The sequence below is a fragment of the Manacus candei genome, unplaced genomic scaffold (genome assembly GCF_025592945.1).
Source record: "Manacus candei isolate 608988 ecotype Guabito, Panama unplaced genomic scaffold, ASM2559294v1 h1tg000003l, whole genome shotgun sequence".
Classification (NCBI taxonomy): domain Eukaryota; kingdom Metazoa; phylum Chordata; class Aves; order Passeriformes; family Pipridae; genus Manacus; species Manacus candei.
Window position 1 is genome coordinate 21,096,779 of NW_026138051.1, and position 27,522 is coordinate 21,124,300.

Genomic DNA, 27,522 nt, shown 5'->3' on the forward strand with positions numbered 1-27,522 from the left:
TGGTTCATGTGGATATAACAGTGGATAGTTTTAGGGTATTGGTTGTGTTAAGGATAAGGAAGATGGCAGAAGTTCTTACAGTATACAGATAGAACGTAATTAAAGTCAGATTGGGGTTGTAGTTGAGAATAATGGTTATTCATCCTAGGTGTGCGAAAGATGAGAAAGCTAAAATTTTGCGAGTTTGGGTTTGGTTAAGTCCTATTCAGCCACCTAGGGCAGCGGAAGCAATAGCTATTGAAGATAGGAGAGTTGGGTTGAGTGAGGGGGATGTTAGGTAGAATAGTGTGGTTGGTGGAAATTTTATGACTGTGGCTAGTAGGAGGCATGTTGTTATAGTTGAGCCTTGAAGAACTTCTGGAAATCAGAAATGAAATGGGACTAAGCCTAGTTTAATTGAGATTGCAATGGTTAGTAGTATACATGATATGGGGTGGGTTAGTTGGGTGATGTCTCATTGGCCAGAGAATCATGCATTGGTCATGCTGGAGAATAAAAGTAGCGTAGATGCGGCTGCCTGGGTTAGAAAGTATTTAGTAGAGGCTTCAATGACTCGTGGATGGTGGCTTTTAGAGATCAGTGGAAGAATAGCTAAAGTGTTAATTTCTAAGCCGACTCATGCTATTATTCAGTGGTTACTTGAAATTGTGATTGAGGTTCCTAAGAGCAGGCTTATTGTGGAGATTAGTTTAGCTTGGGGATTCATTAGTAAAGGAAGGAGTTAAACCATCATTTTCGGGGTATGGGCCCGATAGCTTAATTAGCTGACCTTACTAGAAAATAATATAGAGGGAGTATAGAGGATTTTGATTCCTTTAGTGTAGGTTCGATTCCTACTTTTCTAAAATTAGGAAATGAGAGGGCTGGTATACCTCTATATTTACTTTATCATAGTAACCCTTTTGGATTCAGGCACATTTCCTTGAGTGTCTTAGGTAGGGGGGTAGGCCTGCATAGGAGATAGGAAGGCTGGTATGCCATAGGCATAAGGCTAATGTTAGGGGTAAGAAGTTTTTTCAGAGCAAATGTATGAGTTGATCATATCGGAATCGAGGGTAAGAGGCGCGGATTCATAAGAATCCTGCGGAAAGGAGGAGGGTTTTTGTAGCTAGAGCAGGGGGAATGAGTTCCTGAGGGAGGTTAAGTGAGCTGGGGTTTAGAAATAGAATGGTTGTGAGTGCATTTATTAGTATAATGTTAGCATATTCGGCGAGAAAAAATAAGGCGAATGGCCCTGCGGCATATTCTACGTTGAACCCTGAGACTAGTTCAGATTGTCCTTCTGTCAGGTCAAATGGAGCGCGGTTTGTTTCGGCAAGAGTGGAGATATATCATATTATTGCTAGGGGTCAGGAGGAGAAAATGAGGTAGAGAGGTTCTTGAGTTGTAGCTAGGGTATTGAGGGTGTAGTTACCACTAAGGATAATTACGGATAGGAGAATAATGACCAGGGTAACTTCGTAGGAGATAGTCTGTGCGACTGCTCGGAGGGCGCCGATTAAGGCATATTTTGAGTTGGAGGCTCATCCTGACCATAGAATTGAATAGACTGCCAAGCTAGATAGAGCTAGAAGGAAGAGTATGCCAAGGTTTAGGTCGGTAAGAGGAAAGGGTAGGGGAAGTGGTGTTCAGATTGTAATTGCTAGGAGAAGGGCTAATATAGGGGTAGATATAAATAGATAGGGGGATGAAGTTGATGGACGAATTGGTTCTTTGATGAATAGCTTCACTCCATCTGCTATAGGTTGTAAGAGACCAAATGGTCCTACAATATTAGGGCCTTTCCGGGCTTGCATATAACTTAGAATCTTACGTTCAACTAGGGTAAGAAATGCTACGGCGATGAGGATGGAGAGAGCATAGGATATTGATATAATAAGGTAAGTGAGGGTTAAGTGAATTGTCATGTGATTTGTGTTGGAGCTAGGGAGAGGATTTGAACCTCTGGGTAAAGGGCTTAAGCCTTCTGCATTTGCCAAGCTCTGCCACGCTAGCGGTCCTTTTTTAGGAGGGAGTTGTGGTGAAGCTCTTGGTAATTTAGTTGGGTTCATTACTGGGTGCGAAGGCGTGATTGTGGTATAGGCCTTACTTCTTCGGTCCTTTCGTACTAGAAGGAGTTGTAACATAGATAGAAACCGACCTGGCTTACTCCGGTCTGAACTCAGATCACGTAGGACTGTTAATCGTTGAACAAACGAACCCTTGGGAGCGGTTGCACCACTAGGATGTCCTGATCCAACATCGAGGTCGTAAACCTCCTTGTCGATGTGGGCTCTTGAAGGAGATTGCGCTGTTATCCCTGGGGTAGCTAGGTTCATTACTCAATTATATTGGGTCTGGTTGCTATTAGCACGTTGATGGGTAGTTCTTGGTTAAGATGGATTGTCTGGTATTTGGAGGTTAAGTTTGTCTCCAAGGTCGCCCCAACCAAAAAAATGCACACCAGCAAAATCCCGGGGAGTAGGCCCTGTGGGTGAGTATTGTTTATGGGAGTGGTAGCAGATTTTAAAGTTCCACAGGGTCTTCTTGTCTTATGGGGTTATTCCTGCTTTTACACGGGAAGATCAATTTCACTGATTATCTGTAGGAGACAGCTAAGACCTCGTTAAGCCATTCATACAAGTCCCGATTTATGGGACAATTGATTGCGCTACCTTTGCACGGTTAGGATACCGCGGCCGTTGAACGAATTGTCACTGGGCAGGCTTCACCTTTAATACTTGGTTTGCTAAAGGCTATGTTTTTGGTAAACAGTCGGGCCTTGGATTTGCCTAGTTCCTTTTACAGATTTTAATCGTCTTTGGGGGCGCTCCATAGGTGGGTTAACAGAGTTTTGGGTATAAGGTCTTGTTAAGGTTAAAAAATATCCTGTGGATTGTTAATAATGTTGTAATGTAAGCTTGCGCCATAGAGGGGATCCCTAGTTACTTATTTTAGCATAAATTCTCTTATTTAATATAAGTTGGCCTATTGGGGAAGAGGGAGTCATAAGGGAGTTTGGATTTTTTTAGGAGAGGAGCTTTGACGCATTCTTTAATGGTGGTTGCTTGAAGGCCCACAGTTAAGTTGTAATTGAATTTATCCGCTAGGGGAGAGTGTACTCTTTTTTAAAGGAGCTGTACCTCCTTTAAATAGCCCTTAATTCGCTTCCTGTGGGTTGAGTGTAGTCCTGGGAGGTGAATTAAGAGGGAACTAAGATTCATTTCATAGGCAACCAGCTATCACCCAGCTCGATTGGCTTTTCACCACTACTAACAAGTCTTCCCACTCTTTTGCAACAGAGACGGGTTTGCTCAGTAGATAGCTGCTCGTGAGTAGCTCGCTTGGGTTTCGGGGAGGCAAGCTTAAATTGGCGTTTTGCATGGATAGTTTCTCGCTAAATCATGATGCAAAAGGTACAAGGGTTGGTCTTTGCTATTTATTGCTTGGGTTGTCATTACTATTTCATCCTTCCCTTACGGTACATGATCTCTATTGCGTCTTGAGTTTACCTTTCTATCGCCTATACTAGGTTGAGTAAGAGAATGTTTTGATTTAATAGGTGGTATTAACTTGGTTTATATGTAATCTGGTAGAAGAGCTAGAGTTAGGCTTCAAGGCGATCTGATATGGGACAGATATCTTTCAGGTGTAAGCTGAATGCTTTAGTTATAGCTACGCCTTGGTAGACTAAGTGCACCTTCCGGTACACTTACCTTGTTATCACTTGCCTCATCTCTAGCTTGAGGGTTTATTATAAATAGAATTAATTATAGCTTGTGAGGAGGGTGACGGGCGGTATGTACGTGCTCCAGAGCCAGCTTAAAGGAGGCATTATTATCCTGCTTTACTGCTAAATCCGCCTTTTAGGGGTGATTTCACACTCCTTGTCGTGAGGTATTCTATGTTAGAAAATGTAGCCCATTTCTACCATCTCATGAGCTATACCTTGACCTGTCTTATTAGTGGGATGTTGCTGTTGTGCCCACTGTTAAACCCTCAGTTTAGGGGTGGGCTGACGACGGCGGTATATAGGCTGATTTGGCAAGGGATGGTTGGGTGTATCGTGGGTTATCGGTTATAGAACAGGCTCCTCTAGGTGGGTTTGGAGCACTGCCAAGTCCTTAGAGTTTTAAGCGTTTGTGCTCGTAGTTCTCAGGCGGATGCTTAAGTGGTGAAAGCATCAGGATTTAGGGCCAGGCATAGTGGGGTATCTAATCCCAGTTTGTGTCCTGGCTTTCGTGGAGTTTTGTTGATCATGAAGCTAAGATCATTTCTATGGGAGTATTGGATGCATCTTGTGCTTATAACAGCTTGGTTACATTTCAGTCTTAGTTGAAGTGATAGTGGAAAACCACTCTTTACGCCGTATAAAGTTAATTTGGGTTTCTTGTGTGACCGCGGTGGCTGGCACAAGATTTACCAACCCTGGTAGGTTGCTTTAACTAAGTCAAGTTTACACTTATTGCTTAATATTGATTACTGCTGAAAACCCGTGGGGGCGTGGCTAGGCAAGGCGTTTTGGGCTACAATTGGAGGGGTGTGCCTGATGCCTGCTCCTGCTGTCTTTTTAAGGTGCTGAGGGCATTTTCACTGGGATGCGGATACTTGCATGTATATATTTGGCAAGAACTAACTGTAAGGTTAGGACTAAGTCTTTTTTGTCCTTGGGTATGTGCAATAGCCGTCTTAACATCTTCAGTGTTATGCTTTATTGTAAGCTACAAGGACTAAGGCTGTTTTAGGCATAGTGATTATTATTGGGGCTTGTTTTAGTTGTAGTGATAGTTGACATTGATTTAGGGTTTGTTTAGTGGTTGGAGAAGTAGTTCAATTGGATAACAAAAATGTGTTGTTGAGGGGCTTTGAGGGGTAGAAAGGGGTGGGTTTGTTAAGGTTTTATGTTCTTGTAGTTGAAATTACAACGATGGTTTTTCAGGCCAAAGGTCTTGGATAGAAGCCAAGCAGGAATTGTTATGACGGACTTTATACTATTTTTAAGTGTTAGCTTTATTTTGGGAGGATTAGCAGTTGCTTCTAATCCTTCTCCATACTATGCAGTAGTGGGGTTAGTGTTGGCGTCTATTGTAGGGTGTGGATGGTTAATGAGTTTGGGGGTGTCTTTTGTATCATTAGTGTTATTTCTGGTGTATTTGGGTGGGATGTTGGTGGTTTTTGTGTTTTCGGTATCATTGGCAGCAGATCCATTTCCTGAAAATTGAGGGGACTGGCGGGTTGTTGGGTATGGTGCTGGGTTAGTTTTAGTGTTGGGGGGTGGGGTATTTATTGTAGGGCTATCTGAGTTAGAGTGGTTGGGGATGAACACGGTGGATAGTGGGGGTGTTTTATCTGTTCGGTTGGATTTTGAGGGAGCGGCTATGTTTTATTCTTGGGGGGTTGGACAATTTTTAATTGCGGGCTGGGGTCTGTTGCTGACGTTGTTTGTTGTACTAGAACTTGTACGAGGGTTGTCTCGTGGGGCGATTCGGGCGGTTTAAGGCGGTGTGGTTCAGAGAATAGTTTAATGAAAATGCCAGCTTTGGGAGTTGGTGATAAAGGTTTGATTCCTTTTTTTCTGAAGGCGTTGGAAAAAAGTTTGGGATTAATTGTTAAAGGGCCATGTGGGCGGGATATTAATTAGAATAGTAGGGGTGATTAATTGGGGAGGTGAGAGGGTGAAAGGACATGATGGGGTAAATTAAAGTGTAAACAAACAAACAAACAACAAATGAATGATAAGGGGAAATGATGGGGTAAATTAAAGTGTAAACAAACAAACAAACAAACAAACAAAAAATGAATGATAAGGGGAAATGATGGGGTAAATTAAAGTGTAAACAAACAAACAAACAACCAAACAACAAATGAATGATAAGGGGAAATGATGGGGTAAATTAAAGTGCAAACAAACAAACAAACAAACAAACAACAAATGAATGATAAGGGGAAATGATGGGGTAAATTAAAGTGTAAACAAACAAACAAACAAACAAACAACAAATGAATGATAAGGGGAAATGATGGGGTAAATTAAAGTGTGTTAAAAAATTTAACAAACTGATGATACAAATGTTTTAATTGGAAAATTAGAGGAATGGAAAGTTTATAAAATTTGAAATTTTTGTTAAAAGTTTAAAAAACAAAAATTATTGATGATTAGAGGGAAAGTCCCTAGATCCTTGCAAAAAATGACAAATTTTTTGCAATTTTTTGCAATTTTTTGTGAAATTGACGACAAAAAATATGTCTGGCGTGCATTAATTAAACTGCAACTTGATGAGAGACGTAATGGAAAAACCAAGCCAACAGCACGTGACAGTGCATCAGTGCAACAGTATGAGACCGAATAGCACACTTGGAAACCATATCATTAATTTTCACGCGAAAGTGAGAAAACCGCTCGCCGACCATAAGGGGTACATGTCAACCATATATGGGAGCCCCCTGGCGGAGCACTCTGAAGGGCTTATTGAGATCTACCCAAAAAAAAAAAACCAAAAGTTTAGAAGAGGGAAAATGCCGCAATCACGAGGTCCAAATTGGCCGAGCATCCCCAACCATTAGTAAGGGAGCGCAAGTTTAGGAAAATTAAGCAAGTTATGGCCCTGACCGAGGAACCAGAGGCGACAAAGAGCAAGTTATGAGAGTGGGTTATTGGTGGAGAGGGAAAGAATACACCTGAAGCTGGACATGATGGACATTACTAACGCCGGGTTGCTGGTTTCTCGTGAGGAGTACGACTAATAAATAACCCAGCACTTCTTGGTTGGTACATAGAGCAAGGTTAAGTGGTGAGTGGTCCGTGGGCCATGGATTCTAGGTCCTGTGGCGTTCCTCGTATTGAGGGGGATTTTATGCGAAAATTGGCAGTTTTAGGTTTTAGTTCGGTTAGCGGTGTTATTCCTAGAACATGACATGTTATGTCCTTGTGTGGGAATGTGCCTAGGTCTGTTGATGACAAGTTTTGGGTTGTATGGGAGATAGTATGAAATATTTGGATGGATTTGCAATAATATTATGTCAGATTTTCCTACATGCATGTTATGTCTAATGTGGTGGAGGATGCTATGCAAAGTAATACATACCGTAGGGTATGGGGGGAGGGGGGGGCCCCTCCCCTTGATGTACGTGTTGATTGGAAAGTTGGGGGGTGTTTGGGTATTTTTTGGAGAACTCTAAGAAGGGGGCAGCCTTCAGTCTTTGGTTTACAAGACCAACGTTTTTTATAAACTATTAGAGTAGTTAGAGGTTGAGTATCTTATTTTCTAGGAGGCTGGTGATGGGAAATAAGATGAGAATGATTGTGAAGTACGTAGTTGAGGCAAGTTGTCCGATGATAATAAATGGATGTTCGACTGGTTGGCTACCGATTCATGTAAGGATTAAAAGATTTGTTACTAGAATTCAGAATAAAAGCTGGGAGAGAGGTCGGAAGGTCATAGTTCGTTGTTTTGACATGTGGAGGAATGGGGCTAGAAATAAGATTAAGACGGAGGCGGCTAGGGCTAGGACTCCTCCTAATTTGTTGGGGATTGATCGTAGGATAGCGTATGCAAATAGGAAGTACCACTCAGGTTTGATGTGGGGAGGTGTTACTAGTGGGTTTGCGGGTGTAAAATTCTCCGGATCTCCTAGGAGGTTAGGTGAGAATATGGCAAGTGTTATCAGGGGAATGAGGAGGAACAAAAGGCCTAGAATATCCTTTATTGAGAAGTAGGGGTGGAATGGGATTTTGTCGCAGTCTGAATAAATACCTAGGGGGTTGTTTGAGCCTGTTTCATGTAAGAAAGTTAAGTGGATGAGGGTGAGACCTGCAATTAGGAATGGGAGGAGGAAGTGGAGGGCAAAGAACCGGGTAAGTGTGGGGTTGTCAACTGAGAATCCTCCTCAAGCTCATTCTACAAGTGTTTGGCCAATGTAAGGAATTGCTGAGAATAGGTTAGTAATTACTGTAGCACCTCAGAATGATATTTGGCCTCATGGGAGGACATACCCTACGAAGGCAGTTGCCATTAGAGTTAAGAGGAGAATAACTCCTGTGTTTCAGGTTTCTTTATATAGGTAGGAACCATAGTAGAATCCTTGTCCAATGTGTAGGTAAATGCATATGAAGAAGAAGGAGGCGCCGTTTGCATGGAGGTTTCGAATTAATCAGCCGAATTGGACATTTCGGCATGTGTGGGCGACGGATGTAAATGCCAGAGTGATATCTGCTGTATAATGTATTGCTAGTAGGAGGCCAGTGGTGATTTGGATTGTTAGGCAGATGCCAAGAAGTGATCCAAAGTTCCATCAGGCGGAAATGTTTGGTGGTGTTGGGAGGTCAATTAAAGAATTGTTAACTATTTTTAGAAGGGGGTGATGTTTTCGTAAGTTAGGGGCCATTAATTCTTAGTTCTGTGTAAATAAGATTATAATAAAGACAGATAGAGCGAAGGATCCTAGATAGGTTTTGATTAGTCCGGAGTGTAGGGTAGTTGAGATTTTGGATATTTTGAGTTGAAGGGTTGCTAGCCCTTCTGGGCCTATTTTTTTATATCAGGATAGGTCGATTAAATGGGATGCAATGTTCTGGCCGTTGTTTAGGAGCTTAGTAGAGCTGAGGCGGTGTATAAGGGGATTAAAATATCCTAGAGTGCTGGAGAAGTTTGTAGCGGTATTTTGTTTAGGGGTAGAGAAGGTATGTGTGAGTTTTGATAATTCTAATGCCAGAATAATGCCTAATGTTGTAACAATGATAGCAGTGGTTTTTGTGATCAGTGGTATAGTTATAGGAGGGGTTTTTGTAGGGGAGATATAGTAGGCCAGTGTGCAAGTTTCGAGCTGGCTTCCCGCCAAGTCCCCGAAACTCGACAACAAGGACCCGCCTCCCAGAGAGGGAAAAGAAAAAAAAAACCAAGCAGCCAAAGCTATAGCAAATATATATATATATATATATATATATATTACATATGAGACAGATACACAAAAGGAGAATACCACACACAGAAGGGGGGGCGGGGGGGGGAGGAAGGGGAAGGGAGAAGGACAAAAAGGGGCAAGGACCGAACAAGCCAACCAGCCGACCGAAGGCAAACTAGCAAAAATCTCACCACTTCCCTTCGAACAGGCAGGATGGCTAGACACGGCCCAAGGCTCTCCCCTCACGCGTGGCAGATAACGGTAGTCACTGTAGGCCTCGGCTCCAGATAAACCAGACCAAAACAGGGACCCGCCGTTCTCGAACCTCGCCGGAAAGGAAGAGAGCGAGATGCCTCCCGCTGGCCTTATTTATACCTCAAGTTACGTAAAGGAATAGCATGGAATACTTCCGTGATCACTTTTCTAGTTCCTTCCTGGTCACAAGTTGGTCTCCAGGAAGGCCTAGAGTGAAACCACCACATTCTCCACCCCTTATTCCATACTATTTCTTTACGTAACACCTATGTCTCACGTTCGTCTACATCCCGCGCATATATATACACATTTGCATATATATATATATATAGTTCTTGTTGGTCTCTCGGCACAGTTGTCTCGTCGTTGGAAAATCAATACCGATGTCAGTTCAGTCCAGATCTTTGGTCTCCTCAGTCACCATTACAGTTCTGATTTATGGTTGTTTCATCACTGGACTGTCTCATCACCGGATACCAGCAACAGCTTAGTTCAGGTCTCTCTCTCATCTGGTGACTGGCTTCCTGTAAAAACACAACTTAGGACATACAATTAGTTTTTCCCCAAGGCTAAGTTTCCTTGAGGCACACACTGGATGACTCCATCCTTCCTCATTACCCACCACGTATGTCCTGGCCCTTGAGCAAAGACAATCCCACGAATGGGTTTGTCTTGGCCTGAGGCAGGGGTAACCCAAACAGCTTTCCCTAGCATTCCCCTCAAATGGATTGCTGGAACTTTATCTCCATCAACAATGTGAAGGGATTCTGCCTGTGCAGGGCCAGCTCGATTGACAGAACCCCTGGTGTTAACTAGCCAGGTAGCCTTGGTTAAGTTCTTGTCCCAGTTTTTATAAGTCCCCTCACCTAATAACTTTAGAGTGGTCTTCAATAATCCGTTATATCTCTCAACCTTCCCAGCAGCTGGTGCATGATATGGAATGTGGTATACCCATTCGATGCCATGTTCCCTCGCCCAAGTGGTGACTAATCCATTTTTGAAATGAGTCCCGTTGTCCGACGCAATACGTTCTGGGGTCCCGTGTCGCCACAGGACTTGCTTTTCAAGGCCCAGAATGGTATTCCGGGCCGTTGCGTGGGGCACTGAAAAAGTCTCTAACCATCCCGTTGTTGCTTCCACCATGGTAAGTACATAGCACTTACCTTGGCGGGTCTGTGGCAGTTTGATATAATCAACCTGCCATGCCTCTCCATACTTATACTTATCCCATCGTCCACCATACCACAGGGGTTTCAGTCTTTTCGCCTGCTTAATAGCGGCACAAGTCTCACAATCATGGATAACTTCAGAAATGATATCCATGGTTAAATCCACCCCTCGGTCTCGTGCCCATCTGTGGGTGGCATCTCGGCCTTGATGACCGCAAGCATCATGGGCCCATCGAGCCAGAAACAGCTCTCCCTTCTGCTGCCAGTCTAGGTCTACTTGTGACACCCCTATATCTGTGCTGCTCGGTCCGCTTCTCTGTTGTTATTATGTTCTTCATTAGCTCGCTTTTTGGACACATGGGTGTCTACATGGTGGACTCTCACATTCAGACTCTTCGCTCTGGCAGCGATGTCCTGCCACAAGTCAGTAGCCCAGATGGGTTTTCCTCCACGCCTCCAGTTCATCTTCTTCCATCGCTCTAACCATCCCCATAGAGCATTGGCTATCATCCACGAGTCTGTGTAGAGGTAGAGTCTCGGCCAACCTTCTCGTTCAGCAATGTCCAGGGCCAATTGGACGGCTTTGAGTTCCGCAAATTGACTCGACTCGCCTTGACCCGCAGCGGCTTCTGCCACTCGTCGGGTGGGATTCCAAACGACCGCTTTCCACTTCCGGTTCCTTCCTACAATTCGGCAAGAACCATCAGTGAAAAGGGCATAACGCCTTTCTTCATCTGGCAGCTGATCAAATGGCGGAGCTTCCTCGGCTCGGCTCACTGGCTCTTCTTCTTCTTCTGCCAGACTGAAGTTCCCACCTTCAGGTCAATTGGTTATGATTTCCAAGATGCCGGGGCGATTCGAGTTCCCGATTCGGACACGTTGTGTAATCAAAGCCATCCACTTGCTCCACGTGGCATCGGTGGCATGATGCGCAGGGGGCACCTTCCCTTTGAACATCCAGCTCAAGACGGGTAATCGGGGTGCCAGGAAGAGCTGTGCTTCGGTACCAATTACCTCTGAAGCTGCTCGTATACCTTCATACGCCGCTAAGATTTCCTTTTCCACAGGGGTGTAATTGGCCTCAGAACCTCTGTAGCTTCGGCTCCAGAAACCCAGTGGTCGCCCTCGCGTCTCGCCAGGCACCTTTTGCCAGAGGCTCCAGGAGGGACCTTTATCTCCAGCTGCCGAGTAGAGCACATTCTTTACATCTGGTCCCATTCTAACTGGTCCAAGAGCCACGGCATGTGCAATTTCTTGCTTGATCTGCCTGAAAGCTTGTTGTTGCTCAGGACCCCACTGGAAATTGTTCTTTTTACGGGTCACAAAGTAAAGAGGGCTCACAATCTGACTGTATTCTGGGATATGCATCCTCCAGAAGCCTATGGCTCCCAGAAAAGCTTGGGTTTCTTTCTTGTTTGTGGGGGGAGCCATTGCTACAATCTTGTTGATTATGTCTGTTGGTATCTGGCGTCGTCCATCTTGCCATTTCACCCCTAGGAATTGGATCTCTCGGGCAGGTCCCTTGACTTTGCTCTTCTTGATAGCGAAACCGGCCTCGAGGAGAATCTGGATGATCGTCTGTCCTTTTTTGAAAACTTCTTCTGCTGTATCCCCCCATACAATGATGTCATCGATGTACTGGATGTGTTCGGGAGCCTTACCCTTCTCTAGTGTGACCTGGATCAGTCCATGACAGATGGTTGGACTGTGTTTCCACCCCTGGGGCAGTCGATTCCAGGTGTATTGAACGCCCCTCCAGGTGAAAGCAAACTGTGGCCTGCACTCTGCCGCTAAAGGAATGGAGAAAAACACGTTGGCTATGTCGATGGTGGCGTACCACTTTGCTGTCTTGGACTCCAACTCATATTGGAGCTCCAACATATCTGGCACGGCAGCACTCAACGGTGGCGTAACTTCATTTAAGCCACGATAGTCCACAGTCAGTCTCCACTCTCCATCGGATTTACGCACAGGCCAGATGGGGCTGTTGAAGGGTGAATGGGTTCTGCTGACCACCCCTTGGCTCTCCAACTTTCGGATCATTTTGTGGATAGGGATCACAGCATCTCGGTTTGTCCGATACTGTCGTCTGTGTACAGTTGTTGTGGCCATTGGCACTTCTTGATCTTTAACTCGTAGTAATCCTACAATGGAAGGGTCTTCTGAAAGGCCAGGAAGGGCAGACAATTGCTTGGACCCCTCTTCAATCACCGTGGCTACACCAAAAGCCCACCGGTACCCTTTCGGGTCCTTGAAGTATCCTCTTCTTAGGTAGTCCATACCAAGGATGCAAGGGGCTTCTGGCCCCGTCACAATGGGACGCTTTTCCCATTGGTCTCCCGTCAAGCTCATGTCCGCCTCTACTACTGACAATTCTTGAGACCCTCCTGTCACTCCAGAAATAGTAACAGTCTCGGTACTCTTATACTCCGAAGGCATTACAGTACACTGGGCTCCAGTATCTATCAAGGCCTGGTATCTCTGAGGATCCGATGTGCCAGGCCATCGGACCCACACAGCCCAGTAAACCCGGTTATCTTCTTGGTCCCTCTCCTTCTCCTGGCAGAAGGCAGGGCCCCTCTACTGGTCTTGATCAGAGCATTCATTGTCAGAGTTTGACTTTGACTTCTTAGACTTTTTGCCGTTGTCGAAGTGGACCTCCATCTTCTTGTGTTTCGGCGATCGCAGTTTCTCTTCTAAGAAATCTCCATCTACTACATAGACAACTTTCTTGTCAGTCTTCTTTCGCTTCAGCTCCCTCACTCTAGCTTCAAGCTTAGAAGTGGGTTCACCATCCCACTTCTTCATGTTTTCTCCTTTACTACGAAGGTATGCCCATAGTTGGTTACGTGACCCACGCTTAGAGTTCTCTTTCCTTCGACGTGTGAATGACAGGGATCGTGAGCAAGATCGAGACCAGGATCGAGGTCTAGGCCGAGGTCGTCTTTGTCGGTCCCGCCGTGATCTTCCCATTGGCCTTTCTTGGTAATCTCTATACCTTCTGTCCTCTCTGTCTCTAAGGTCGTCCTCATATCTGGAATATTCATAATCTCTCTCCGTTCTTTCCCTATCGTAGGTGCGTCGGTACAGGGGATTGAAGGAGTCTTCCATATTTTCCTCGATGGTTCTTATCCAAGCACACATAGTGTCCACGCTTGGTTCATCCATCTTTGGATTATATACGGGTATCAAGCAGAAAATATATGGTTTAGGGGCACCTTGAATTACCTTTTTCCACATTGGTTGCGTGCAGGGAACATTCTCAGGAACTTGGATATCATAATAATCTGGATCAGAATAGATGATCTCCAGCATGGCCAATTCCCGTAGGTATTGGATGCCTTCTTCCGCAGTCCTCCACCTTCTTGAAGAACTCTTCAGGGACTCCTTAAATGGGTATTTCACTCTCACCGCGTGGAGTATTCGGAGTCAAAGACTGGACGCCATTTTCTCCCTCCCCATTTCTTGCTCTATCACAGGGTCTCGAGCAATGGATCCCAACTGTCGTGCTTCATCACCTTCAATTACATGACTATCAACTCCCTTGTCCCAGCATCGCACCAGCCAGGTGAGGACTTCTTCACCAGGCAAGCGCATATAATCTCTCCGTAAATCTCGAAGCTCTCTTGTGGTCAGTGATTGTGTAATTTCGCTTTCTCGCATAATTTCTTGTCCATCTCTCCCACGTAGAATCTTTTCCACCTCTCTCTTTACTCTTCCACTCCTACGTGGGACTGCTCCCACTTCCTCCCTATATCTCTCATGTGGAGGTGGAGACTGAGCATGCCGTGGGGATAAGCTTCTATATTGTTCACGCCGCGGAGATGGTTTCCTATGCCGTTCATACCGTGGGGATGGACTCCTATGCCGTTCACGCCGTGGAGATGGACTTCTACGTCGTTCATACCGTGGGGATGGACTCCTACACCGTTCACGCCGCGGAGATGGACTTCTGCGTCGTTCACGCCGTGGAGATGGACTTCTATGCCATTCACGCCGTGGGGATGGACTCCTGCGTCGTTCGCGATACCCAGCGGGTGGAGGTAGTGAGTAATCTTTCACGTGGTGAGATAAGGGCCTCTTCCTCCAATCATTCACACCTCCAAGAGAAGGTTGGGTCTGGAGGGGTAGGGATAATTCCCCCTCCAATTGAGGGGGATGCTTTGGCTCCTTCTTTGCATCTTTTGTAACACTGAATGTGTAGTCAGGATATAAATCATCAAGCGACAATATACCACCGGCCGTTTGTACTGTTGCTTTCTTTTCTCTTGATGCTGTTCTGTATTCCTTTGGGCGTGCCCCTAGTTCTCTTGGACGTGCTCCTTCCCGTGTAACCGTTTCTTCCTCTCTGGTACCTGCTTCTTCTCTTCCAATCGCTCCTTCCTCAGTCACAACCACTACTTCCTCTCTCGCAGTCGCGCCTTCATCACTTGCTGTTGCTCCTTCTCCCATTGCTGCCGCTCCTTCGTCCACTACATCTTGAGTGAATTGGATAGGTTCTTCTGTTCCTTCTTCTTCTTCTTCTTCTTCTCTTTCTTCTGTGCGTTCTGGTTGGGGAGATGAGTCTGTAAGTTCCTTGATCTCTCTTACCCACGTCTTCTTCTTCTTCACAGGGGCAATGATGACCTTCCGGTTCTTAGCTTGAGTCCCGGTTCTAGTGGGCTTAGTAGAAATGGCATTGACTTCAAGTTGTGTTTGGACCCCAACTTCTGTGGACCTAATAGGGACATCACTGGTTTCAAGTGGCGTGGTTTGGGTTTCTGTGTCAACCTTAACCCTTTGAAGGTGGTCTATGGCAGCTCGATAAGCATTAGCCAGGCCCCAGCACAAAGCGGAGAATTGCATATTCGGATCTTTGTAGGAAAAACACCCTTCTGCCAAACAGTGGGCCATCTCACCAGAATCAAACATTTGTTCTGGTGTGAACTCCCAATTAATGGGGGGTGACACATGTCCTACTAATCTACCGAAATCTTCCCAAGCTCCATGCCACCCGGGGACTGGCCTGTCTGCAGCCCTTTCCAAAGTTCCAGCGAGTCCCTTTGAGGTGTGATCTTTCCTACAAGAGGGAAGGCAACGGAACCCCATTCTTCCAAGTTTAAGTAGCACTTCCAGTACCTTTATCAATGACAGTACTGTTGCAATAAGATTTATATAGTAATTAGAGCCGATTTTAACCATGGGGATTTCCTTTACCAAACCTTCGATGTCAAAATTAAAGGATGGAAGCAATTCGTTCCATCCATCCTCAAGGTCTGGACGTCTCCCTATACGGTAGCCTAACACAGGTGTAAAGGTGGCTAGAATTATAAGACAAATTAATGAAATAGCCATTGTTTTTTGTTATTATTTCTTCTTGATCCCAAAACAAACCTTTGTTTATATAAACAAAGTTTCCTTGGCTGCTTTCCCAGACTCTGGCAGTGTTCCCAGACCTGTTCCCAAAACAATAGATTGGTTTTGCAAAACAACACCGAGCTTGGCTGTCTTCCTGGAAAAGCGTTTATCAAAACAAGCCAAACTTAACCAAAATATCCCACTCCTGACACCAAAAATGTTGTGCAAGTTTCGAGCTGGCTTCCCGCCAAGTCCCCGAAACTCGACAACAAGGACCCGCCTCCCAGAGAGGGAAAAGAAAAAAAAAACCAAGCAGCCAAAGCTATAGCAAATATATATATATATATATATATATATATATATTACATATGAGACAGATACACAAAAGGAGAATACCACACACAGAAGGGGGGGGGGGGGGAAGGGGAAGGGAGAAGGACAAAAAGGGACAAGGACCGAACAAGCCAACCAGCCGACCGAAGGCAAACTAGCAAAAATCTCACCACTTCCCTTCGAACAGGCAGGATGGCTAGACACGGCCCAAGGCTCTCCCCTCACGCGTGGCAGATAACGGTAGTCACTGTAGGCCTCGGCTCCAGATAAACCAGACCAAAACAGGGACCCGCCGTTCTCGAACCTCGCCGGAAAGGAAGAGAGCGAGATGCCTCCCGCTGGCCTTATTTATACCTCAAGTTACGTAAAGGAATAGCATGGAATACTTCCGTGATCACTTTTCTAGTTCCTTCCTGGTCACAAGTTGGTCTCCAGGAAGGCCTAGAGTGAAACCACCACAGCCAGCTATAATACTTCCTAGGGCAAGACGAGTAATTGGGTTTGTGACTGCTGGGTTGTTTTCATTGATAGGAGTAATGGAGGGAATTCGGGTGTAGTCAGTTTGTACTAGTAGGGCTATACGTAGGCTGTAAGTTGCGGTGAAAGCTGTAGCTACAAGGGTTAGTAGAAGTGCTCAGGTGTTTAGGTAGGAGGTGTTAAGGCTTTCGATAATGAGATCTTTTGAGTAAAATCCTGCTAAAAATGGTGTTCCTATGAGAGCTAAATTTCCGATTATTAGGCATGAGGTAGTTGTAGGGAGTAGTTTCTGTAATCCTCCTATTTTTCGAATGTCTTGCTCGCCGTTAAGGCTGTGAATGACAGACCCAGAGCAGAGGAAGAGTATGGCTTTAAAGAATGCATGTGTGGAGATGTGTAGGAAGGCTAGTTGGGGTAGATTTAGGCCAATAGTGACTATTATTAGTCCTAGTTGGCTGGATGTAGAAAAGGCAATAATTTTTTTGATGTCGTTTTGGGTAAGAGCGCATGTAGCGGCAAATAGGGTGGATAGGGCACCTATACAAAGGCACATAGTTAGGGCAATTTGGTTGTTACATAATATGTGGTGAGTGTGAATAAGTAAGAAGATTCCGGCAACTACTATTGTGCTGGAATGGAGTAGGGCGGATACAGGGGTTGGTCCTTCTATAGCTGCTGGGAGTCATGGGTGTAGGCCAAATTGGGCGGATTTACCGGTGGCGGCTAGGATGAGCCCTAAGAGAGGGAGAAGGGGTATTTGGTTTGGGGAGGACTGCTGTTGAATTTCTCAGGTGTTTATTGAGGATGCCAGTCATGCTATGCAGAGGATTAGTCCAATATCCCCAAAACGGTTGTAAAGTACGGCTTGAAGTGCGGCGGTGTTGGCTTCTGCTCGACCGTGTCACCATCCAATCAGGAGGAAGGATATAATTCCGACTCCCTCTCAGCCGATAAATAGGAGGAATATGTTATTAGCGATGATTAAGGTGAGTATTGCAACGAGAAAGATTAGAAGGTAAAGAGAAAATTTTGTGGTGTGGGGCTCTGAGGCTATATATCATGTTGTAAATTGAAGAATAGATCATGTTACGAATAGTGCAATAGGAAAAAATGTTAAGGAGTATTGGTCTATTTTAAGGCTAAAGGGGATTTTGAAGTTCGCAATAAATTTTCATTCTCAATAGAAAGTGGTATTTTCTATATTTAGGTAGATGGAGAGGATTATGGGAACTAAACTAATTATAAAGGAAGCTTTAACAGTGTGTATGATGGTTGTTGGAGAGTTTAGATAGTTTTTGGATAGGAGGGGGAGTAAGATAGGCATAGAGAGGGTAGCCAGGGTCAAAAATATAGAAGTGTTGAGGATTAATGGGTAGTCCATTACTTTTACTTGGACTTGCACCAAGATGAATGGTTCCTAAGACCAGTGGATTGCTATTATCCTTTAAAAGCAAGGGGGCTGAGGTCTTAGGCTCAGATGCAAGAGTTAGCAGTTCTTGTTGGTTAAACCTCCCCTCGGCAGGCAAGAAGAGTTTAACTTCTATTTTTAGGATCACAGTCTAATGTTTGGTTTAAAACTATGCTTGCATGTGGGAATTCCTGAGATTAGCTCTGGTTTTAGGATGAGGAGGAGGGAGGGTAGGATATGAAGTGTTATAAGGAGATGTTCTCGTGTATTTGAATTTTGGACAGTTGTAATATAGGTTGGAGTTGGGCCTCGTTGGGTTATAAGGAGCATGTAGAGGGTATAGGCTGCAGTTAATAGGGTTGCGGTTCCGGTTAGGATAATGGTGAAGGTGGATCAGTTGAAGAGTGCAATTATGATAGTTAATTCAGCTATCAGGTTAGTAGTAGGAGGAAGGGCTATGTTTGTTAAGTTGGCCAGGAGCCATCAGAGTCCTGTTAGAGGTAGAAGGGGTTGTAGGCCTCGTGTTAGAAGGAGAGTACGACTATGTATGCGTTCATAGTTTGTATTGGCTAGGTAAAATAGCATGGAAGAGGTGAGTCCATGTGAGATCATTAGGATTATGGCCCCTGAAAAGGATCAGTGGGTTTGGATTATTGTTGCGGCGATGACTAGACCTATGTGGCTTACTGAGGAGTAGGCGATTAATGACTTGAGGTCGATTTGGCGTAGGCAGATGGAGCTTGTCATTAGTGCCCCTCATAAGGCTAGGGTTAAAAATGGGTAATAGAGGTAGTCTAATAGGGAGTTTGTAATTATTGAGATGCGCATAATGCCGTATCCCCCAAGTTTGAGGAGGAGCGCAGCTAGGAGTATAGACCCTGCGATTGGTGCCTCTACGTGAGCCTTTGGGAGTCATAAGTGTAAACCGTAAAGGGGAGCTTTCACTATGAAAGCAAGCAGTAGGGCTAGACTTGATATGAGGCCTGTTCAGGAGTTTGTAAGAGGTGAGTGTGAAAGTTTTATCATAGTGATATGTATAGTTCCTGTTTGAGTATGAAGATAGAGAATTACTACTAGCAGGGGGAGAGAACTAATTAGTGTATAAAATAAGAGGTAGATTCCAGCACTTAAACGTTCTGGTTGGCCACCTCATCGTGTGATTAGAATTAGGGTAGGGATTAGGGTAGCTTCGAATGCGATATAAAATAATATCAGTTCTAAGGCTGAGAAGGCCAAGATAATGAATGGTTGGGTGAGGATTATGGTTATGGTAAAAATATATTTTCGTGTAGGAGGTTCTTGTTGAAGGTGATTTTGGCTTGCTAGAATTATAAGAGGTAGAAGTCAACAAGATAGAACTAATAAGGGGGATGAAATTTGATCAGTTCCAAGTCATGGTGATAGGTTTTTGCTAGGATAATAGGTTGAAGGAAGCCATTGTAAGCTAGCGGTTGCAATTAAGAGGCTGTGCGAGGTGACATTGAGTCATAGAAATTTTGGAGGGGATAAGAGGGTTATGGGGAGTAATATGATTGTGGGAAGGATAATTTTTAACATTGTAGAAGGTTTAGATTGTGTAAATGGTCTGATCCATGAGTTCGGGTGGAAGCTACTAGGACTGCTAGACCAGTGCCCGCTTCACAGGCTGAGAACGCTTACATAAGAATGGGTATTAAGGTGGGGGATGTTGTCTGAGTTTGAATAGGCCACATAGAGAGGGCAATGTATATTCAAAATGGCGTCGAGGAGGAGGGACCCAGGGACCATGCGGAGAAAAGGTGGGAAGGGACACTGCGGGAAAAATCAGCGCAGGAAAGGAGGAGGCGGGTTCCCTTAGCACCACCCTCCAGGCTGCCTCCGCCTCCACCTGATTGCATCAGAGATCCCTCCCCCGGCATGCCCACGAGCACACCCACTTCCTCCAGCCCCGCCTCTTCCCCGGATACATCACCTTCAAGGGGCGGAAGGGTGGCAAAGGACAGGGTCAAGGCGAAGGTCAGGGCCTCCTTCCGGCAAGATGGCTGCACCCATAGGCCTCACACCACCGAGGCCTACCCCGCCTGCCGCCACCCTGAACCGGATATAGACTTAATGCAGCACTCTCCTGAATGGTAGCTTAAGCTACCAGATATCTGGAGAGCCTTCAGGGAGGAGGCTGCGAGTGCTAAAGACACTGAATTCCTAAAAGCATTTCCCATCTATGTAGAGGAAGGAAGGGCCCCAGAGTGGCTGTAGGGAATTGGCTATAGAACACGGCTTGCCTAGGCCGTGGGAACATCTTAGATAGCGAGATTACAGTGCCCTTGTACCCTGTTAGCTGGCTGGTAAACAGGACATTGTGATTAGCAAAACAAAAAGCAACTGAGTACCACCTGTGTCAACAAAGAAATGAGTAAGAGGTGAGATCAACATTTAAGCAGAACCAATAATGAGCTTAGCTTTTGCAATATGTATGAACTAATTATAAAGCATATATTAAGCTGTTAGCAATGATCAATAAACGAAGCTTGCTGATTCTCATATTGAGCATCTCATTCTTCCCTCGTCATGACAAGTGGCGACCAATATTGTACCCCATGCTAAAAGATATGAAAAAGTCCATCGTCGAGTATGGGTTGGGGGCACCCTTCACCATTGAGTTGCTAGAATCCTTCTTCCTGGCCTATAAGCTGATACGTTACAACATAAGAGCAGTGATAGGAGGACTCTTTACAACAGTACAGTCCTCAGTATTTGAGGCAGAATGGAAAAAATTAATCACTGCATATGTCAATGACAAAATGGAAAGAAGGGGAATCCCAATTCAGCAGGCAATAGACATGCTCTATGGGGAGGGGAACTATTCGAGTAGGGGGGATCAAGCTCGAATTGACCCCAAATTTTTAGAAGCGACTAAAGAATTGGCATTAGAGGTCATGAAAAGAGTGACAGATGCCTATGTGCAGACGCCTTCTTTCACACTTATTAACCAAGGCCCAAAAGAACCTTTTGTAGAATTCATACCCAGGCTAAAAGAGGCAATCAGTAGGCAGGTCCACCAAAAAGAGAGCCAGGAAATTTTATTCAATAAATTGGTTCTCAAAAAGGCGAATGAGGACTGTCAGAAAGCTTTGAAGATGTTAAAGGATCCCTCCCTACTCGAAATGATAGACGCTTGTAAAAATATAGGTTCCAATTCCCATAAAGCGCGTCTATTGGCTGCCACTTTCATGGGTCCCCAATCATGTTTCAATTGTGGTGAAAAGGGACACTTCAAAAAACATTGTCCTAAGTTAGTCCCCGAACCAAATTTACCTAAGACCCTATGTCGGAGGTGTGGGAAGGGCCGCCATTGGTCTTCTAGTTGTAGGTCAATGACCAATATCAATGGTGAGCCCCTTCCCCCCAGGAGGTCCCCAGAGCTGAGGAAAAGGGTAACCTTCCAATCTTTGCCCGATCTTCGCCCTTGCTCCTGTGAACATCAGGGAAACGGGGAGCAGAGCGCCCAGGGGGGCGCGACGACACAAATAACCCCTGCTCTCCGCTCCATCCTGCGCCCAACACCGCGCCCAGCTACCCCATTACCCAAGAGCCTCCGACAGACCTCATTCCCGTTCAGTGTGATCCTTTAAATTCAGCAGACCCTATCTCAGTTAAAAACCAGTGTGTTCCCCTAAATTGGATAATCCTTTCCGTTACTCACCCGTCTACTCACCTAAGCTCCTATGAGCAGGCCAGGGTTAGACCATCTGCCCCGGTCGATCCAGATAAGACTTACCTGTGATATCGCACTTTTCAGCAGTGGCTAAGGGAATAATTGTAGTGCCTACTCTCCTGACGGGACTGACGAACACAAATATAGCTATATGCCTAACTGTGCATCTCCCTCCCGTGCAGTTGGAGGACCGCTTCCCCGTGGCGAAGATGGTCTCCACCGACGAGCTGCTCTGCGTGGTGTCCCCAGATGAGGAGCGGAGGGAGGGATCACTGAGGGAAGTCCACTGGACAACCTCGGTGAAGACCTCTCGCCCTCTTCTAACATGTCTCATCTACTTTTCTCAGCCTAGGCACCCTCAGAAAGTCAAGGTGGAAGGGTTACTCGACATGGGGGCGGATGTCACCATAATTGCCTCCAAGGACTGGTCGTACGGCTGGCCAGCCCAGACCACTAACATCAGAGTCAGCGGTGTGGGGGGATCGCAGTACCCCATCAGGAGTAAAGAGTTAAAGAGGAACTCCGAAGTTCCACCCACCTTTTCCCTGTCTTCCTATCACACTTTTCCCTGAGTTGTCAGTCCCATGCTCCTCCCCAGTTCAGAATCCTCCCCTCAGACTTTAAACCCCTTATTTAAACCCCTGTTGTCCCTGAATAAAGTGGCATTGCTGCACGAACCCTCAACTGTGCCAAGAACTGTTATTGCAGTTCTCAGTCCTATTTCCCATCCCCCTGGACCGTGGCAGCAGGGAGATTGCCAAAACTGAAACCAGTACACAGTTGAAAGCTGAACAAAACAACATTTATTCCAAAGAAAGTAGCAAACAAAATGAGAAACCAAGAGACAGAAAAGAGAAGGGAAACAAGCCCCCAAGACAACCCCCCATTCACTCAAGTGTTACTTACCAGGTTGTCTTACCGACCCCAGAATGCTTAGAATTCCCCATAACAGAAGCTGCATCCTTATTGTCCTCAATGAGCCAATTTTCATTAATGTGAGGAAAGCTGAGAGACTGTAGAAACATCAGTTGAACTTCAAAGTCTCCTGGTTTCTGTCTCTCCTCAGACTTAGAATCAGGGTTAGGGTTAGGGTTAGGGTTAGGTTTAGGGTTGGGGTTAGGGTTTAGGGTTAGGGTTAGAGTTAGGGTAAGGGTTAGGGGTTTTTTTAGGGTTAGGGAACCGGGTTTGCGCATAGCTTGCAGTCTCTTTTTTAGGGTTAGTGTTGCTATGCGCAAACCCGATTCCCTGACCCTAATCCTAAAAAAGTGAATGCAAGCTATGTGCAAACCCTGTTCCCTAACCTTAACCTTAAAAAAGAGACTGCAAGCTATGCACAAAACCAGTTCCCTAACCCTAACTTTAAAAAAGAGACTGCAAGCTACTAGGGTTAGGGTAAGGGTTAGGGTTGGGGTTAGGGTTTAGGGTTAGGGTTAGGGTTAGGGTTCGGGTTAGGGTTAGGGTTAGGGTTAGGGTCAGGGTTAGGGTTCGGGTTAGGGTTAAGGTTAGGGTTAGGGTAAGGGTTAGGGGTTAGGGTTGGGGTTAGGGTTAGGGTTAGTCAGAATCTGTCTCAATGTGCGATCTAACTATCGTGGGTTTACCCCATTCCAGGAACGCAAACCGTAAACCCTAAAACCTAAACCCTAACCCTTGCTAACCTTAACCCTAACCCTAACCCTAACATCTCATAGCAGAGGGAGGGAGGGGCCTGATTCCTCATCAGATATATCAACAGTCAAAAGCCTGTAAGCTCAGCTCTTGCCTTTTCAGGGCTTCACACCGTCGGCACTGGAGGGAGGGAGGGGCCCGACTGCTCATCAGAGGTATCATGCAAGTCAAAAGCCTGAAAAGTCTCCTAGAATGCATAAATCATTAACCATTTCAGTCTCTGACAATTGGTCCACACAGTAACTGCAAGCTATGCCCAAAGCCTGTTCCCTAACCTTAGAAGAGAGACTGCAACCCTCGAGATGTTGGAGGCTCGAGGCATGGTCCGTGACACTAATCATGGCTATAACTCATAACTTCTTGGAGTATGGGGACTTCCCTCCTTCACCCCCGGCAGATCAAGGCCACCACTTCAACTGACAGACATGGAAGCATCGCTGGACCCTGTGGGCGGTGACTGTATACATCTGTCCACTCTCAGCTTTTCTTTCTCTTACTCTCCCTTGCTCTTATCCTGCCTTTCTCTCCCCTATGCATTTTCTTTCCCCCCCCAAAGGTTATCTCTGTGCGTAGCAGTACGTTCGGATACATGCCCGGAATAAAGACAAGTGCCAAAAAATACTCAAGCACACAAAATATCTTTTATTACAGTGAGAATAATAATACTAGTAATAAACTTAACAAGAGGGATTAAAAACTAAAAAAGGATACAGAGTAACTATCTTATCGGGTGGCATTAAAACAAATACTACGAACAGCATTTAATACAGTATTAACTAGTGAAAAGGGATACCAAAAAAAAAAAAGGATATTAGTAAAAGGGGAAACCAAAGGAAAAATAGTATAAATATAAAAGGAGAATTAAAGGAACACTAAAAGGATATTAAAAAAGTTTGTTCTCTCAATTGCTTCCTATCAAAAAACTGTGCTTACCCACACAGACAGGCCAGGGCTGTCAGGATCTGCAGCAGATGGTCGGTACCCATGCTTAGCGGGCGTCCCCGCGGAGCAACACAGTCTCGGTGGTAGGATGAGTATCGCTCAACTCAGCAGCTCCGACACCCCATTTTTATCAGTTCCACATTGCACTACGTAGGGCCAGTACGCAGTATAAGGTGATGCCTGAATGGCAGCCAAACACCGCCTGATCATTACCTCATGGCAGCAGTCTGCGCATGCCCTACTTGTAGGGCAAGGGGTGAGCTAACGTCGCGACGGAAAGCTCTAGACACCTCAATGTGAGAATCCAGGAACTTCGTTTATTGTAGATTGATAGTAGCTTAATATACACTCTATAATAGGTTCATGAATATTACAGAAATTAGGCTCATTATTGGTACTCGGTTAGGTGGTGATATCATCTTAACTGCTCTCCATTGTTTACACAGGTGGCTCATTAAGTGCCTTTGTTTTGGTAATGCTTAGCTCCTGTTTCTCAGCTCAATTTAGGATACCCAAGGACACTGCCGCTTTCTCACGGCCCTGCTATCTCTAACTTTCTCATGGGCCTAGTGAAAACTGCATCTTATACTTTAGCAGTAGTCTTATACCTTAGCAGCTCATCCATAGCCTTAGCCATGTTCATATGTCCTCGCATTTCTAACCAATCCTCTACAGCGAGCGACCCCTGCCCACATAATCTTCCTCCCATCATCATCTTTCTCACCCCTATGGATGACCTCTACCATTGTGTTTCAAGGGTAGATGTATCTATCTTGCAATATGTAGCAAAACCAAGGAAAAACTCAGCTCTGATAATAGGGAATATCAAGCTGACTTGCTAAAAAGCACAATGGACCTTACAATTAGCTTCTGCCATGAAGTTACATTGTACCATACTCTAGCTGGTTTCACATCCTAATATGATTCCATTCTCACGCCTCTATGCTCCATTGATCATCTAATTCAAAAGTACCCCCCTTACATACCACCGCGTGATCAATGGTAGCAAGAGGGTGATAACGAACTACTTGAGATTGTAATGCATTTAGCTTGGTGTTTATCATTCGACGTACACATGTTAGTATACAGGGAATCATACACAATATGCATGTTATTATACATCCAACTATTGACAAACCTATTAACGCTTTTCGTAACCAGGGCCATCCCCATTTCCAATCACCGAAGAGGTTCCATTCATCATGAACATGTAATTGTTGAGTAAGGGCTTTTAATTTCTGGATGCTAGCATGAACAGATTCAGAATGATCACTTAAATTCATGCAGCACATGCCCTCAAAATCTTGACAGCCATGTCCCTGGGCTAACAACAAAAAATCAATAGCAGCTCTATTTTGTAAACTTGCATGTCTAACAGAGTCTACATCTGTGAGCAATGCACTCAAAGTAGCAGAAGTAGCATTAGCTTCTTTAGCCAACCAGCATCCTAGTTTATTTAGAGAAGCCAAAGCATGAGCAGTCCCTATCTGAGATATTACACTAGCAGTTATTCTTTCAGCCTTATTCCAAAACTCTACATCAGAGTTACAGTCTGGAATAAATCGCCGTGTGCTACGTCTGCATCTTCTTAGTTTAGGCAAGGTTACGCTGCGAGGATGAAAAAGGGTTAATCGTCCAAAGGTACAAGGGCCTCCTACAGCCTTTCCCGGAATACCTTTCCATGCTCTTTGTCCACAAATGAGAAACAGATCATTTGGGAGACCTATTGCATCAGAACCAGGAATAAATTGTTTTTGCAGAGTCTCATTGCACCAAGCTGATGCGTTCTGGTAAATATCTCTAAGAAAAAATGTCAACTCCTGGATATGTGCAGTTTGCTAACACGCTCTCATTATATAGAGTTCCCCACCAGTAGTTATCAATGGGTACTCCAACCAGACAGGTGTGAAAAGGACTCGTGGGAGTTACCATGGACACACATATCACGTCCATCTTCGTCACGTTGGCCAGGGTGGTCCACACATTGACATCTAAAACAGAAGTCAGCAAAGAAGCAAAGTATAGCTGATATCTTTCTGGAAGGTACAGTTGGGTCTGGAAAAGGCCCTGCTGCTCTGCACCCTCAGGGGAGAAACCAGCTCCTGGGGGCTGTTGGATTCCATCCCACCGCGTGGTCCATGGTTGGACCATGACACTGGTGAATGACTCGAACAGTGTATTGATGAAGTGTCATTTCTAAAAATGTAAACAACATAACAACTGAGTAACAGTGAAAATACAGACAATAATACAATCATGTCCGTCCCCAGTGAGGAGATCTAAGTGGATTACAGTGGTCATTTACTTGGAGTCAACAGTACTTGAGATAATCTTTTCCCGGTTGGCAGACCTAGTTTCCAAGTTTGGACAGGTGAACAGGTGTGTCCAATCGTATGGGCCCGGACAACACAATGAATCTCAGGAATTTCTGCAAAATATAAAGTCTAGTACAACAGAACTTCTCATTTCAGAATTTTATAGTCTGGATTCATCTTTTATAGTATGAAGTGGTTGACTGCCAGTCACACGTTTATAGGTCTGTTAGGAGCTATCACAGGCAATGTTTATCTGGAGTTTGATGCAACACCAGACAACATCCGGGTCTCACCAACCGCTCCCACAGAAAGCTTGCACTCTCTGTACAGATTCCATGTCCCATCGGGAGCAAACCGTCCTGCCCCAGTTTACCCCTGACTGCAGTCAATCCCCCTTCACCTCATGGAGTGATAGTACAGGTTATCTCTTGCCTCCATGCTATAAAAGAATTTTATCCATCTTCATATTAACTATACCATTGAGTGTGAAATCATTTCTGTACTTAACTAGAATATTACCAGTTCATCATAAGAAAATTGTAAACATGATGCGAGACAGAGTCCATAGGGAGGTCCACAAAATCAGTCCTTCCTTTGCAGTCTTACCAACCAGCTTTTCAACATAAGCTTTTCTTCTGCGAGGCCCAGCACCTCACACATGGTTATTTCACAATCACATATATTCTTGTATAGACCCGTAAGCCAAAAGGTTTCTGTCATTTGTTGATTCCAAATAATTCTTGCCACTTGCTGTAACACTACCGGGATGAAACACATACAAATATGAGCACTGCAAAACAATCAGTGTCTGATTTAGAATTCCCAAACCACACCGTTCTGCCTGATCTTCACAAACATCATTGGTGTGGCATGAATAGCACAGAAACAGGTCATTCTATACAGTGATGACCATTAGGCTTCAGGATATTACAAGTTTTATAGTTTTCTATTGTCTTCTTTCCCCCCTTAATGGCACGTCTGCCCCATCCCAGGAGACAAAACCAAGTACAATTGCAGTCCCTCTGCACACGGCATCACATATGTCCT

General features: G+C 45.0%; 1 protein-coding gene and 2 pseudogenes across 1 annotated transcript in view; 1 reads left to right on the top strand and 2 right to left on the bottom strand.

Annotated features, from left to right (window-relative positions):
- Positions 1 to 8,265, bottom strand: part of LOC127471721 (cytochrome b-like) — a 46,430-nt pseudogene extending 38,165 nt beyond the window's left edge.
- LOC127471709 (cytochrome b-like) overlaps positions 4,824 to 27,522 on the top strand; it is a 45,079-nt pseudogene continuing 22,380 nt past the window's right edge.
- Positions 5,418 to 27,522, bottom strand: part of LOC127471716 (uncharacterized) — a 31,511-nt gene continuing 9,406 nt past the window's right edge. The window contains exon 2 of the mRNA XM_051788931.1: positions 5,418 to 5,451. The gene's annotated coding sequence lies outside the window, so the exon portion shown is untranslated. The remainder of the gene's footprint in view (positions 5,452 to 27,522) is intronic.